General features: G+C 40.5%; 1 protein-coding gene across 1 annotated transcript in view; it reads right to left on the bottom strand.

Moving 5' to 3' along the window:
• Positions 1-17,051, bottom strand: part of grid1b (glutamate receptor, ionotropic, delta 1b) — a 711,417-nt gene that overhangs the window by 370,531 nt on the left and 323,835 nt on the right. The gene's annotated exons all lie outside the window — the stretch shown is intronic.

Here is a 17,051-nt window from a genome sequence, read left to right as displayed (position 1 = left end):
AAACCCTAAACCTAACTGTTAACCTACACGTACCTCAATCTCAGTAGCAGTAAATGTAAATCTTGTGAGAATTTTGCAGAACAACATATAGTTACACAATAAATATGCTGTATTGTATGAATTTTAATAGTAATTAAAGACACCTAATATAAAGTGGGACCTGTAATTCTTTGTACAGTCATTAATTGGCTAATACATTGGTGTCTATGAGCACAGTCTCCATTCATTTCAAAGGGAGCACACAGGTCAAAAAGTGAACGACAGCCATTGAAAACAGGCCCTACTGTGAAGAGTGAGGGATGAAGTCATGTGTGAGAGAAAGTGTTGGAAAACATCAACAGCAAACTGTGAGGATTATAGCACTGTGGACGCCTCAGCGACTTTTGTTAGATCTGAATGCTGTTAGAGTTTTATTTCTGTTTTTATTCATTTGTAGGTGATGAAGCAAAAACAGAAAACACTGCGTTTCAAACGGTCATAATTCTCAAATGGACAGAGGTCTGATGCATCGTCCAGCCCGCTGTGCCAGCGATACATTGTGAGATACAGTGCTCTCCAGAATCACAGGAAGTGAGTGTATGACAGTTAACAGACAGCATGAGAAGAGAAAATGCTGAAAGGAGCAAAGAGGAGAGATGGAATCGGCATGGTGATCCAAGGTCTCTCTTTAATCATCATCATTACACTGTCATTGGGGGTCTCCGGTCTTGGCTCAGACCTTGACTACCAGAACCCATCCCCATCTGCTCCCAATAAAGCCCAACACAAGCTTTATTTGAATAAATGTCCCATTTATTCCCCTAATTTTAAATGCCTTTGCTCATAGGAGACACTGTTATTGAGAGTGCTTGGAGGACACAGTGAGCAACCATGTGCATGTAACTAGAGAACAGAGCATGCCAATGCTGAATCTACAGCAAAATACCAAAAAGAAACATTTGTACATTTTATGAAGTAGTGCTTGCCTCTGCAAAAGCCAATGCCACAATTAATCGTGTGCTGTGATGGTTGCCACTGTGTTGCTATGCAGTTGTTACAGTGTTCTGGGTTGCTTACTGACCAAACCCAAGTCTCTTTGGTATAGAGCACAACAGTCTGGTTCTGGAAGAAAGAAGTCCATTCATTTTCTCCATAGACAAATTGACTCTAAATGATAACTTATAAATCTTTAAAGACAGACCTATTGACCCGTGAGCTCTGAGGTTGGTAATCGATGGTATATGCTTCTGTTGAAGCCATCAGTCTGCATTATTTCAACTTTATTCTTAAAAAATGTAAAGTTAACACAAAAAAATCTTTAATAGCAGAATTCCTGTTGAAGAACGACACTACCCATGATCCTGATGACAAAGATACACCAATCAGAGAGTCGTGGCGAACAAAGTGCTATTCCTTTGCAGCTATCGCCCACATCCATGACACAATCAACTCTCCCTAGTACACTCTCAAACTAAGATACTATATTTAGTTTCTATGCTTCTAATTAACAACTTTAAATGAATAGGTTTAGATTTTCCATCATTTTTTATTTGTTTATGTCTTTCACAATGCTACACGTGATTGTAGTTTATGACCTCATGAAAGATGGTAAGTACACAGTTCTGTACCTAAGTGTATTTGTACTACTTTTTGCTTCAAATCAAAGTTTGTAAAGTTGTGATTCACCTCAGAGATGGTTGCTTCGGTTCATGCCTTACTACTTTTTTATGAAATCCCTATAAATCAGACGTGCCCAAACCTTTTCTTATGAAGGGCCAAAAATCAATCTTGCTTGAAGGCCGTGGGCCAAAAGAGAACATTACATTATAACAAACAGGGCTGGAATATTTACAATTTTTTTGGCTACTAAATGAACAGAATACAAATCAAATGTACAGACACAGTAGATGCAGATGACAGCATCCGGATTTGGAATGAGGATATATACAGTATATATATATAAAACTTAAATCCTTCAAGCCAATTTAATAAAACAATGAACATTAATCAGAGATATGAAGTGGTTAATTTTTTTCTGCCTTCCTTGCAAATGTGCTGCATTACGAAAAATGAGGAAGCATCAAGACATGAAAGGCCCACGCACTTGCAATGTTAATACCTTCTCGTCGTTCACTTAGCGAGACGTTGTATAACACTATTTGCATGTCGAATTAACATGTTTAGAAAGGTTTATACCTTTGTAAGTTCAGTATCTAATTTATGAGACAAAGCACTTTTTCACTTCTCGGGCTCACACTTCTGACACTGCTGACAGCTTCTGGAATTACAGTTTGATACAAAAACAAGTTTATTGATTTGATTTGTTCATCTGTATCTATTGGTTTACTCATTTGCAGCCGCACTGTAAAGTGAATAAGTGTGCGGGAATTATTAAAATTGTGTGCAATAGCCGCAATCCCGCACACTTAATGAAAGGCTTTCATTATACAAAAAAAAAATTATCAATGCAATGAAAAGCTGCGTCAATAGAATTTTTTCAACGTGGGCCAAATCAAAGGTCATCGCGGGCCAACGCAGGCCCTAGTTTGGGCATCTCTGCGATAAATGAAACAAATTAGCAAAATACTTCTGCAACCAAGACGGCTGAAAAAGTAAGTATGCGCTGTATTCTTTTCAAAATAAATTACTGATTCCCTCCACAATTGAAGTCAATTGGATTTTTTTACACCTATTTTATCACAAGCCAGACACAAATCGTAAATCCAATCGATCGCTTAGGTAATTAATAGCACACCTTTCTTCAACAAGCTGCAGGATTAGAGATATCATTCAAGTCCAAAGCACAAAGTTACACATTGAATTTTAGTACTTAGGTGCCTAATGCAAAAACAGAATTATGTTGGCAATACATACAGTACTGTGCAAAGGTCCTAGGCACATTAGGTGCAGGGGAGGAAGAGGGCTTCAGAGAGAAAACTCACATAGCGTGTTGCAGTGAAACCGGCTTAGCTGCAAACAATTGAGGAAATTGAAATGTTTGACAAAGAGAATATGCTCAAATTCATTGGCTTACAGATTACATGTCCAAAGGACTTTCAGCATATTGATGCATGGAGTTAAAAAAGGGGGATAAAAACTAAACTAAACTAAAGTTAGAAGACAAAAGTTAGACTTTCAAGACACAACAGATGTTTTCCTTCTTAAAGACAGATGTGTTCTTTAGATTTTATTTGCATTTGGCACTTTCAGAATGTTAATTGTAGGCCCTAGGCACATTGTGTGCCATCACTGAACAGACGTCTACACTCAGTGATCTAAAAGCTTTGGCATTATGGCAGGGCTGTGGTGGAGGATTGTGTTAGATGAGGTAAAAAGCCCTCCAAACTAAAGGACCTCACCGTTTTCTTCCTCAAACAAAGCAGCGTTGTGTGATTTTCAAAAGGTGACATCTGGCAAACTCATTGTATAGGCCTGTTATTCCACACAGAGAGATATGGAGGTATAATCAAACCTCCACCAGGGGGCAAGAGAACGTCAGCTTTTACATCTTGTGTAACTATATTACCTAACTTTGCCACTTGATATTTAAATAGATTTATTTTTTGACCGAAATAATGGAAATAAGGTTCAAAATGATAGAGAGAACCAAGAGAAAAATGCCTCTTTCATAGCTCCGGAGACTTATTGGAGTTTTCAGTTGTGTTTCATGTCAGCTTGGTCTTCGATTCTTCTCTTATAACTCTTTAGGAGAAATACAAATAGAACATTGTTGACACGCAGTAAGAGAATAGGTCTATAAAACGAATGTGGAAAGAATTAGGGGTGTAAATATTTGTTCTGACAACGATTTGATTCGATAATTTTTCTTTACCAAACGATTACAATGCATCGTGAAATCTCAAATTTGGTCACAATTCGATACGATTTCATTATTTTGGAACAATTCATAATTATTTGAAAAAAAATATGCCAAAAAAAATTACAAAATGTTACGAAACACTTTTAAATTAGACAACACAGGCATGCTCCAGACTTCAGCACTAAAGGTTTATATGTGTTGCAGAAAAATAGTGTTACATGCATTATAGATCTGACTGACATGTTATAGACATAATGTGGTTCATATAGATATGTTACAGCCATTATAGGTATCTGATATGAATAAAGGATAATATAATGTCTGAAGCAAACACACACAAGCAGATGGTATATAATTCATGGAATAAACAAAAATTTGTATCTGAAACGTTAACATTGATTGCACCAATAATTACAAATGAAAAATCTTGTGTGCAGGCAGATAAGATCCATGTTTAAATCGAGCAGGGTGATATCATTAAAAACTATCTATTAGTAGCATTTAATGGGGGTTTTACATGGGATATTTTAAAACACACTAACAGAATCGTTTAAAACACAGAAAACAAAGAAAACGCTGCTTGCAGTGGAACATGTTTGTTGGACATGTACAATTACCTTGAAGCACCATGTTAATACAATGTTATATGAATATGGTAATCATATATTGAAGTACCATGGTATTCTATGAAGTACAGGTAGTATAAAATGTAACAATTGTGATTTTGTTTATTGATATGGGTTTGTACAGGTAGCATGTATAAATATGAATTAACGAGTTTAAGTATTGTCAATCAATAAAAATGTGTAATTTAATTACTTTTATAATTCGTCAATAATTTTGTAGAAATAGGCAAGTCGCAATTAATCACATATATCAATATTTGCTGCTAAAGGCCCCAAAATAAAAAAAAAGTATTCAATAAACAATGATTATAAATATAATACATGATAAACATAATAATTCAGATAATTAAAATCGACATTGCGTTTACATTTGGAGTAGTACAGAAGTTAGAGCAAAAGAAAGAAACACATTTAAAAATTAGCAAAGCTATTTTTTTTTTTTTTATTAATTTGTTTATCGATTTTTTTATGTTACATTATATTATTGTGACGAGTAGAGCATCGATTAAGCAACACAAAACGTAGAAGTCAATATATTGTTTTTCCTGTCACTGGCCTACATCATAACTGAATTGGCAAGTCTGTCCGAGGCGGACTTATTATAAGGGCTTTTCTATAAGAACGAGTATATGTGTATGCGTCAGACGGACACCTTTGGAGCGTCTTGCTTTGGTCACGTTTCATCCAGGGTTTGAAATGAATGCCCTCCAACCCACCAAATGCCAGTTACTCCGTCACTCTTACTAGCCGCTTTGGCAGGTAAAGTTTTTTCTTGCATGGAAAATTTTGTGAATGTCGGGCAACTCAGAGCCATTGTTGAAGCAAATTTAATTGTATTCATTTCAAGTTTAGTGCTTTGTAAGCACTAAATATGCTGCTCTTAATTTACACTGCAGCGCACATCAGTATGCTCCAGAGAAAAGATTGCTAGAGCTCTTGTACGGGCAGAGTGAAACTTGTGTTAATCAGTCGGCTTAACTCAATATCATGGCGGCCTGTGGAGACCAAAAAAAATGTATGTGACTCATTCTAACATTATAGTCTAAATCTCTATATGGAGGAAGTTGAACCTCTTAAACTGCAAGACAGCCTCTTCATTATAAACAGCACTGACAAGGTAAAGTGACGACAAATACACATCATCGGTGTAACAAGTTTCACAGGATGGGCAAGGAGGAGGCCAGAACCGGCTGAACAGCAACGTAAACTTTAATGACAGAACATATCTCAAACATAACATAGTGCTTTTGCAGCAAACAAACACAGACACGCAACATGTGCATCTCCCTCTCAAGCTGGCATCCCTCCTTATCTTTCTCCTGCTGATTAGACAACACAGCGCCAGGCGTGCGTCATCACGGCTCGCCCACCCCTCCTCCTCGTCACAATCAGTTTTTAAAAGAGATGTCATCAGTGGCCATTGCATGTACCCTTCGCTAACAGCCTTGTGGAAGGGCCCTTCATGGATGGGTTGAATTGCTCCCTTTCATTTGGAACGCCCCTTCATGTGGCACCCCCTTCCCAAAGTACCTTTCAAGGATGCAAAAATGCATTTGGAGTTCACCCAGTGATTGTGGTTTGTTGTCTGTGCAGCTGGAGTTGCTCTTACTGCCCCCTGCTGACTTCTAAAAACATGAAGGTGGTACATCAAACGTGAATTGCTATGCTGGTAGGAAAACTCTATAATACAGTCCATGGGAATGATTTATTGTGTTCATTTTTTTAAACACATAATTTTTATATAACTAATCGCACCAAATTTACGTTAAATCTACAGCCCTAGATTTTTTTGCATGCACATACAGTTTATTTTGCACTATACTGAATACTTGTACATGGTATTGCGCTAAACTATATCATACTGTGCCATGGCTTTGATTAAAGTTATGTGGATAAGTCTTTAAGATTCTTCTCATTTAAGTAGCTTAAAGGTAACCAGCTACTTTCTATAAAGTGTACCTTTCAGCTTATCTAAACAAATTTTTCGGTCGAGTAGTTTGTAGTTTAGCTAGCAGCATGTTTTGTGTAGATTATCTACTACTGTTCATCTGTGTATTGTGTATTAAGTGTGTATGCATTTATCAGGAGTTCGATCCATCAATATTTGTGTAAGAGGTCTTTCATTGGGATTATCTTTGAACATAATATTCAAATTAGAATCATCCGCAGAAGTCAAAGTCTTTAATACTAATTGGTGTTTAATATCTGTATATGGCAACTCTGAAAATTCTCTTTAATTAAGACATTATACTTTAAAACACAAAAGTAGGACAGAGCAAATCACATTAATTAATTGGTGACATGATTTGTTCCAAATTTACTTCTAAATCCAACACCCTAAACCTTACACCGATAGTGGTTGAAAATGCACACCCACATTATTTTGTGGTGTTCTATGACACTTTTGGTTCACGTGTGGACTCGTCACAGTCTTCAGGACTCATACCCCAGTTTATGAACTGATTATCTGCTGTTTTATTCATGATCTGAGTGAAATTAAATAAATGTCATTGTTGTTGTAGCGCCTTATATATACTGCAATATTTAGCCACATACATTTTGTTTTAAAAAATGTAGGTATAGTAATGTGATTCTATGAGACCAGATTGTTGTTTTCAGTGTGCATGAAACTCTTTTCTCAGAAGTTAAAATTTAATTTGATTCCTCATTTAAGAAGAAAAGTATTCTTCTGTAAAGTTTTACAACTGGAAGGGACAAGTGAAAAGTTTAAAAGTGACTAATCACAAAATGACAATATTTAAAGTAACATCTGCAGTGATGGAAGCACATTTAGAGAAGAGAGAAAAGAAGTCTTAATTTGATCTGTACAAACTCTTTACAGACTGCTGCAGGCGATGAAAGAACTCAGAGGATGATTGATTGAGAGATTCAAACACATCTCTGGTGAATAACAAGGAAGATGCCAGAAATGAGAGGAAGGAAAATGGTACATCTGCAGCACAGGATAAACACCATCTCTATGAGTGCATTTACTTTCTACAGAAATGTAATACTGTGCTGACCCTCAAGAAAGGGTTTATTGTCTTAATGGAAGCCATAACACTAACTACATTTCCATCCATGGGTTTTTTGCAACAAATGGTGTAGCGAATCAAAATGTTATTATAGCTGATGGAAACGCAAATTATAAAAAAAATTCACGTGTTGACATAATATTTTTCTGTTTAACTCTAGCGCAGAAACTCATTGTCGATATTTCAAATGTTGCGAAAATCTGATTTGGAAACACTTTTTGTCGAGAAAATTGTCATTAATGCAAAAATATAGTGTCAATCTCAATCTCAGTCTGTGTTCATCATGACGACAAAGTATACATCCTTGAAAGCCAATTTATTGTTTGTGAAGCATTTCTCGCACTGTTAAGAATTGGTCTTAATGGCATACCTGCACGGATCCGATGCTGCAAACACATCTGCATCTTGACACTTCCAGGAGTGCCAACACAAATATCTCGTATCATGCACCTGTCATCAACAAGTGCAAGGAGAACAAATGAATGGCCACTATGTGATTGATTTCATCATGGTAGACATCTGTTTATAAAACTTGCTTTTCCACAACATTCAAAATAATAGATGGCAGTCATGGAATTAATCCACCATACAAAAAACACTTTTTTGGAACACTAACAGCCCAATTTTATACAATTATTGTTTAGCCTACTTTTGAAAAAATGCTGATATAATTCCCTGTATTAAATAAAATAAATTACCAATCTAAAAAATAATATTGTTAGGCCTATATAATTGCTTAAATGCACTGTAACCTGTTCTATAGTTGAAAAAAGTCCTCTGAATAACATTCTCCGAATGTTCTAGACTTTTTTAAAGACTATAAACTATCAGAATTATTTGTCCAATGCTGAGTTCACTTTCAGAAAAACAGCTTTTGAACATTTTAAAACGTTTAAATATTTTAAATCTAACCCTCTTTACTTCGGATCACATTTGCTGAACTTCTTCAGGAAATGTAAATTGCATTTTGATGCTAAAATTAATTTTAGATGACAATCAAGTTCAGTTGGTGGTTAAAAGTTGTTGGAGAATATGCAGTTGTGATGGCGATGCTTTAGATTAGATGATCGTTCAAATATTGAATATCAGGAATGTATCATATGTAATCCCTGATACACCACATCAATGTTTCTTTAATATCTGTGCACACATCATATACACATCGATGTTTCTTTAATATCTGTGCACACATCATATACACTCACCTAAAGGATTATTAGGAACACCTGTTCAATTTCTCATTAATGCAATTATCTAATCAACCAATCACATGGCAGATGCTTCAATGCATTTAGGGGTGTGGTCCTGGTCAAGACAATCTCCTGAACTCCAAACTGAATGTCAGAATGGGAAAGAAAGGTGATTTAAGCCATTTTGAGCGTGGCATGGTTGTTGGTTACCAGTTACTGGGATTTTCACGCACAACCATTTCTAGGGTTTACAAAGAATGGTGTGAAAAGGGAAAAACATCCAGTATGCGGCAGTCCTGTGGGTGAAAATGCCTTGTTGATGCTAGAGGTCAGAGGAGAATGGGCCGACTGATTCAAGCTGATAGAAGAGCAACTTTGCCTGAAATAACCACTCGTTACAACCGAGGTATGCAGCAAAGCATTTGTGAAGCCACAACACGCACAACCTTGAGGCGGATGGGCTACAACAGCAGAAGACCCCACCGGGTACCACTCATCTCCACTACAAATAGAAAAAAGAGGCTACAATTTGCAAGAGCTCACCAAAATTGGACAGTTGAAGACTGGAAAAATGTTGCCTGGTCTGATGAGTCTCGATTTCTGTTGAGACATTCAGATGGTAGAGTAAGAATTTGGCGTAAACAGAATGAGAACATGGATCCATCATGCCTTGTTACCACTGTGCAGGCTGGTGATGGTGGTGTAATGGTGTGGGGGATGTTTTCTTGGCACACTTTAGGCCCCTTAGTGCCAATTGGGCATCGTTTAAATGCCATGGCCTACCTGAGCATTGTTTCTGACCATGTCCATCCCTTTATGGCCACCATGTACCCATCCTCTGATGGCTACTTCCAGCAGGATAATGCACCATGTCACAAAGCTCGAATCATTTCAAATTGGTTTCTTGAACATGACAATGAGTTCACTGTACGAAAATGGCCCCCACAGTCACCAGATCTCAACCCAATAGAGCATCTTTGGGATGTGGTGGAACGGGAGCTTCATGCCCTGGATGTGCATCCCACAAATCTCCATCAACTGCAAGATGCTATCCTATCAATATGGGCCAACATTTCTAAAGAATGCTTTCAGCACCTTGTTGAATCAATGCCACGTAGAATTAAGGCAGTTCTGAAGGCGAAAGGGGGTCAAACACAGTATTAGTATGGTGTTCCTAATAATCCTTTAGGTGAGTGTACACATCGATGGATGTTCTTATACTAAGACTGAAAGTTTCCCCCAATACTTGATGTAGGTTGCCAGCTTGAACAGGGCCATGACGATTCATTTCGGGTCGGAACCGGTGGCAACCTGCGATATGCACAACATCAGGACCAATATTACAGTCAACTGCTCCTCTTCTGATTGCATATATTTGTGAAATTAAAATGACAGTGAGCTGGCTCAATGAAATTTCATTGAATTGTATCAATCCTCTCCCCATTTACAAAGATTTACAAAGAAAACAATTTGAGACATCTGCGAGGTGAATTAGCGATAAACACATTTCTGTATGGAAACGGCTTAAGGGCAGATTTATTTAGCGATAAACCAAAACTAACGCAACAAAGTGTTTTTTAAGCATGACATCACGCAATGCCATTATTATCGATAAAAGGCCATTTGAATGGAAACAACCAAAAGACGGCAAACATTTTGTAACGCATTTTCACTTTGTCGATAACAAAACACCGTGAAAAGTGGATGGAAACTAGGTTACTATGTGGGTCATTTGATGTATTCCAGCCTCTGTATCAGGGAGGTCTGTAATACCTGGAAAGAGACTTTTGATACAACTTGATAACACAGGATTTTGACACGTTGCTACTGAATGTTCCAGTACACTGACAAGCGCCATCTCCCATCAGACATTTTTCAGCAATTCAAATCTGTTTACCTTCACTTGCGGCACTACTGATTGCCTCAGCAGACTCAGAGACACGGCTTCTGTTCCCTCATGGAAGCCATTAAGTAATCACATTCACATATTCTTTATTTAAAGATGAAGCTGCGGATGGCAGCCTCTGTGTGGAGCTCTACAATTATTTTGTTGTTCTATTTGTTTGCACTGTGTTTTTAGTAATTTGGTTTTCCTGGGACGAAATGCTGAACATTCGGCAGCATATACCAGACTGTTTTTTGACTATTCTGACATTTTGCTAGACATTTCAGTCAGAGGTACAGTTGTTCAAGCGAACTATGAGATGCAAGCGAGGGAAGCGAGCTGGTCAAGCTTCAACAATGCGTCTTTCGCTGCCGAGTTTTCATTTAGTGAATCTCCTCTCTCTTCCTTACAAAACTGACAAACTATATCTCCTCACCCATACAAACAAGGACTTTTCAAACTCTGATGCCTTGTGTTTTACAGAAACCCTAAGCCATTCTGAACAGCACCTTACATCTGCTGGGCTTTCAGCTGTTCAGAGCGAATCACATTGCGCAGTTAACGGGGAAAACGAGAGGCAGTGGAACATGCTTTTACGTGAATTGGTGCTCATTTATATTGGTGAGTGTTTATATTCCTCCACAAGCACATGATTGAAGCGCTGCAACAGCTGGCTGAACAGATCACAGACATGAAACAACAAAAAATCATCGTGAATCAACCTCACCCGTGAACTGCCAAAATATAGACAGCATGCCCCACCAGAGACAGAAATATAATGGATCACTGCTACACAACATTAAATGATGCATATTGCTCTGTCGCTAGAGCAGCTTTGGGACTCTCTGTTCACTAGAACAGCTTTGGGACTCTCTGATCACTGTCTGGTTCATCTTCTTCTGACCTACAGACAGAAAGTTAAATCAGCTAAACCTGTAGGAAAGACTGTAAAAAGTAGACCAATGAAGCTGAGCTGAATCTACAAGCTTGCTTTAAATGCACTGATTTGAATGTTTTTGAAGCTGCAGACACCAATCTGGATTAGCTCACAGATACTGTTACATCATATATCAGTTTCTGTGAGGACATGTGCATTCTTCTAGGACCATGGTTTAAAGCAAAACTCAGGCAGCTCTGTCATGCCAAAGAGGATGCTTACAGAAATGCAGATAAAATCTTGTACAATCAGGCAAGAAACACACTGACTGAAAAGATGGAGCAACACCCATGACGTCACATAGAGGTTCAGAAACCCTGTCCAATCAAATGCTTTCTAGAACTAAAACGGACCTTCGCGCTACATCTGTTCAGCGCTGCTGGCTATGTTCTACCTGTTGCTGATAATTCCTTCGCAGAGCACATCGAAGGGAATACAATACGAAGGGTTGTTTCAAACAGATTTTACAAAAATAATTGCTTAAAAAGTGAGTTCTGACTGAACGTTATCCCATTTCAGCCATCTGAAGCTCTCACAGTGGAGGGTAATTGTGTTAGAAGGGAATAAGTCATAGGAGGGTTCCACTCTAGCACGATGATCACAGCTTCTTCATTTTGGCTGGAGGGACAGGCTCTATCGCACTCTTCCGCAGAAGGGTGGCGATTTCCGCAGGCAAGGGTGGCGATCATAGGGATGATCAATTGTAAATGGGGCTTGCCAATGCGGGAGATGGACGTGAGAGAAGTAGCTGGAGCTTATTTATATTTTCCATGCAGCTTAAGGGGTATAGAGCACCAGTAAGTGTTCTTTATTCTTTGTGCTTAGCGTATTGTCATTCAAAACATAGATATATTATCTTTTACTCACTTGTTTGTCATTCATCTTGCAAAATGGTTCCATCCTCGTCGAAAGCAAAGACAGTGATGTACTGTGTGCTTTGTGTGTGCTGGCTATGTATTAATGGTGTACGATCAGCATCTGGTTCAGTGGATATGCTGGTTAGAATTGAGATTGTTTCTCAATTTCCACTGTAAGCGGCGGCTCTGATATTAACAGCATGGTGGAAAGGGGTGTGTGTAAGCTAAAGGCTATGAGTCATGACATGCCACACCCCCACTTCCTGTTTCAGTAGGAAATATGTCAAAACACCCAATTAAACCATGCTCGTCAAAGCACTTCACGGGGCCTTTAATAAAATTGTGCTGCACAAGTGTTCTGATAAGATAATTTTGTGTCAATTGTGATGTTGCAACCATGTTGCTGAATGTGGCATTTCAGTCCACAATTTCCAGTATTAGAATCACTAGTGAGTTATACCAACTAATATATTGAATATTGAATTTCACCTCTACCGATAAGTATGTCCAATGAGATTGTTCACTTGGTCTCCCTCGCACGGAGCTTGGACGCGCTCTGCAACCAGTTGCGGTGGCTGACCCGGACCGTCCGACTCAGCTATGCGATTTTGTTCGCCAGGCATCTGCACAGGGTCAGCGGCGACCACTTCACCATGGTGAAGGGCGAGAAATCGCCACCCTTGCGTGCGGAAATCGCCACCCTTGTGCGGAAGCGTGCAATAGAGGCTGTCCCTCCGACCGAAATGAAGAAGCTGTGAGCGTTGTGCTAGAGTGGAACCCTGCACTCTCCCCTGAACCCTTGCGGCTCGACGATTGGTATCTGGGCTCACTGCGCCACTCACAGCCACGACCCCGCCCCAGTTCCTTTCTTCCCGGAAGTGTGTGAGGAGCTGACAAAATTGGGGACAGCACCTTTTACTGCCTTTACTAATTTTTCGGCTCCCCTGCCCTCACAACCCTCGATGGCCGCAGAGCGCCACCACCGGGCACCTGAAGCTGTATGCCTGTAGGTTTACATCATCCCTGGTGACCAAAGCCTAAGGTGCCACTGGACAAGCCGCCTCCGCCCTGCACGCCATGGCTCTCCTGCAAGTCCACCAAGCCAAGACACTGAAAGAGCTGCACGAGGGTAGCTCCTCTCCCCTCCTTGACCGATCCGCCGGTGACTATCAGGAGTCAGGTAAGTGCTTTGATGTCTCTCAACTCAGCACACTCGAGTCACAGGGCTCAAGCCCCATCAATTTGGCCTCCCTGGCTCCGCTCCACCATTCCGTCCCACCCTCCGGTACGTCCAACGATATTGTTCACTTGGTCTTCCTCGCCTGGAGCTTGGACGCACTCTGCAACCAATTGCGGTGGCTGACCCAGACCGTACGACTCGGCTATGCAATTTAGTTCGCCAGGCACCCGCCCAGGGTCGGCAGCGACCACTTCACCATGATGAAGGGCAAGAAATCACCACCGTTGCATGCGGAAATTGGCACCATACGGGGTGTGGGTGGGGTGTGGCCACACCGCTCGGGTTGATGCATATGAGACCACTCAGCATTGGCTCCAGACTCTAGTACAGAGATGGGCATGGCGCCACGGGACACATCACGTGACCATCACGCCGGTCAGTCGCCGCCTTTTCAGTCCTTGGAACAACCTTGCATTTCTGGGGTGTTCCCCTAGAACAGGTCTTCAGGCACATAGTGGTTACGAGCGACGCCTCCAACATGGGCTGGGGAGCTTTGGCACTTCAACTGCCTCGAGATGTTGGCAATGCTGCTCGTCCTGAGGAGGTTCCGGCCATTGATCCAGGGGTGAGCACGTGCTGGTTTGAACAGACAACACAGCCTCGGTAGCATATATCAAACCCCAAGATGGTTTACGCTCTCCTTGCATGTCACAACTCAGAGTCAGACGTTAGTCTGAGATGCGCAGTCGGCTCAGCACTGTTCTTTCTACAGGAGAAGTTAGAGGGACGGCTGTCCCCCTGCACCTTGAAGGTGTACATAGTTGCTATAGCGGTACACCAACACACAGTGGACGGTAAGTCCTTAGGGAAGCACAACCTGATCATCACCCTCTGCCCCAGTCACCATGCTCGTAGAGCCTCCTCCCCAATGGGTATGACCTACCATGAGACTTCTCCACATGACATACTTCCTACTAGACTCGGCAAGACCATGTCATGTATCTCCACTTGAAATACCCCCTCCCCCATCACTGGTCTTCCCCTTGGGAGTGACACCCCCCTGACGTGGACACTGGTGTCCCAGTCAGTTAACAATCTCTTTCTTTTTCTGTGGATATAAAGAAAAAAGAGGGAAGAGGCACAACTGGCCAAGCCTGTCCCTATCCTTTGGGTAGTCGACGCATCCCCAAAAGGCTGTTCAACACTCATACTACCGTAAGGGGAGGTTACGTGCCGGCCTGGTGCGCTGGCTATGCGGCACACAGTAGTCTGCCCGTCTCGCACCGCCAATCCACGTAACATAGTTCAGCTAGTTGTAGTATTTTTGTAGGGGACACCTAGTGTCACTACATCGACACAACATCGAGTGATTGACATATAGGGAACGTCCTGGTTACTACCGTAACCTACGTTCCCTGATGGAGGGAACGAGATGTTGTGTCCCTCCTGCCACAACGCTGAAATGTCCGGGACCTTATTCTCGCCTCCTCAGCACAAAACCTGAATGAGCGGTATGCACTCCTTTATACCCGTATGTCCAACTCACCAATTCCCATTGGCCTTTTATCAAATATCAGAGGTGTCTCAGGCTCTCAAGAGCAACCCCTAGTGTCACTACATCAACATAACATCTCGTTCCCTCCTTCAGAGAATGGAGGTTATGGAAGTAACCAGGACATTTTTAAATATAAGTTCATGTATCAAGTGACATTATTTTGTTGTTGATATCAACAACAAAAATAAGCCCCCACCCCCTTTTAAAAGTTGATGAGCCTATTTACTGAATTTCTATGAGCCTATCGTATATCTTATCCAGTTTATTTCCTAATATCAAACATATATCACACAGGAGAAAAACTGTCCATAATTTGTCCATAAGTCTTGGAGGTCTAAAGCCCTCCATGAACTTGCCCTTTTATTTACAGTGCAATGAGCACAGGTAAGACTCATTACTGTAATAGATCAATGTGCCTAGTCTTTCAAATAATGATAATAATAGTAAACATAATTATAATACTTATTTTAAAAAAAAAAATTGAAACTTTAACTACAACTGCCACTGTTGTAATAAAAGTGAGGTCTAGATACCTAATAGATTATTTAATCTGAAACTATCATTTTTTTGTAAAATCTCAGTTACTGTTGCTACTGTAAATTGACTTCCTCCATAGTGCTTTAAACTAGAACATGCTCATGTTGTGGTCTGCACTCCACAATATCGAGGGAAGTCTGGTTGATGCATGCGCACAGCAGAGAACATCATTGGTGCAAGTGGTTCCTTTACACCCGAATAAAAGGTTTAATTACACAGCAAAAATATTGCGTTGCAGATAAGAATCTTTAGCTGAACGCGAGATCATTATAAAATTTGCTTTGCCACCTCTAAATTTCACTTGGGTGGCTGCCAAAAAAATTTCAATGGGATGTTCTTTCCCTGCTATCACCCAGTCCAAATAGACCTGCAACCCATTTTTGGGTCATAACCCACCAGTTAAGAGACCCTGTTCTAGATGTCACACAAAAAGATCTACAAAGTATTACAATAGAAACATTATAAAATCAACATAGTCTTAAAACAAATATTATTCATTCATCGGAAGTAAATAACTTTTTAAAACATTTAAAAAAATGTTCCCCCTTTTCTTAAGGTACAGCGTCAAAATCAATTCGAACGAAACAATTAATAATGGTTGTATAAATAAACGTTCAGTAATGTCTGTGCTTCATATCTGTCTTTTCTAAAACATAATCTCATATTAATAGTCATGCATCAGTCCATAAACTTGGCTGTGTCAAAATGCACTACAAGTAAACATTCACCAGTGTAGGTTTTTGATAATTATTCACCAGATATGAAGTTGGAAATGCAATGTATGTACTGACGAGACAATTTTCCATATTCTTGCATTTTTCTGAGCATGCCCTCTCTTTAAATTAGAACAATTGATGATTATCTAATCAAAATAACTAATTATAATTTAAAGTGGGGAAATAAATATTAATGACTTATAGAGCAGAGGGGGCGGGGCCAGGCTTGAATGATGCAAGCCAGGTTCCCAATCAGCCTGATGGGGCGCGCAAGGGATAAAGGTGGCCGGTGACGACAGTTCCAGAGAGAGAGAATTACAGGCAGCTGCCCTGTATGTGTTTATGTTTTTGTTTAAGTTTATCATTAAACTTTATTTATATTGTCAAGCCGGTTCTCGCCTCCTCCTTGCCCATCTTAACCCCCTTACATTGGTGCTGAAACCTGGAAAGGAGGAGGGATGCCTGGTGCAGAGTCCTCGACACTGCCGTCCACCCAGGGGAGTGTCGCTGCCATCTGCCGTGTGACAGAGTTGCCCTACCGCCCGGACATGGGGAATGGCTGCTGTCCGTGGGGCGAGTGGGGACAGGACTCCCTGACCGCCTGGAGCAATGGAGCAGCTGCCAAGGACGGAGGAGTGCCCTGCCGTCCCCCAGAAATGCTGAGGGGTCGAGAGAAGACCGCCGTCTGCGAGTGGAGGAGGGAAGTGACTCCCCAACTGCCTGGAGCGGTAGGG

The sequence above is a fragment of the Xyrauchen texanus genome, chromosome 33 (genome assembly GCF_025860055.1).
Source record: "Xyrauchen texanus isolate HMW12.3.18 chromosome 33, RBS_HiC_50CHRs, whole genome shotgun sequence".
NCBI lineage: Eukaryota > Metazoa > Chordata > Actinopteri > Cypriniformes > Catostomidae > Xyrauchen > Xyrauchen texanus.
Note: the sequence above shows the minus strand (reverse complement) of the source record. Positions and strands in the feature narration are given on the sequence as shown.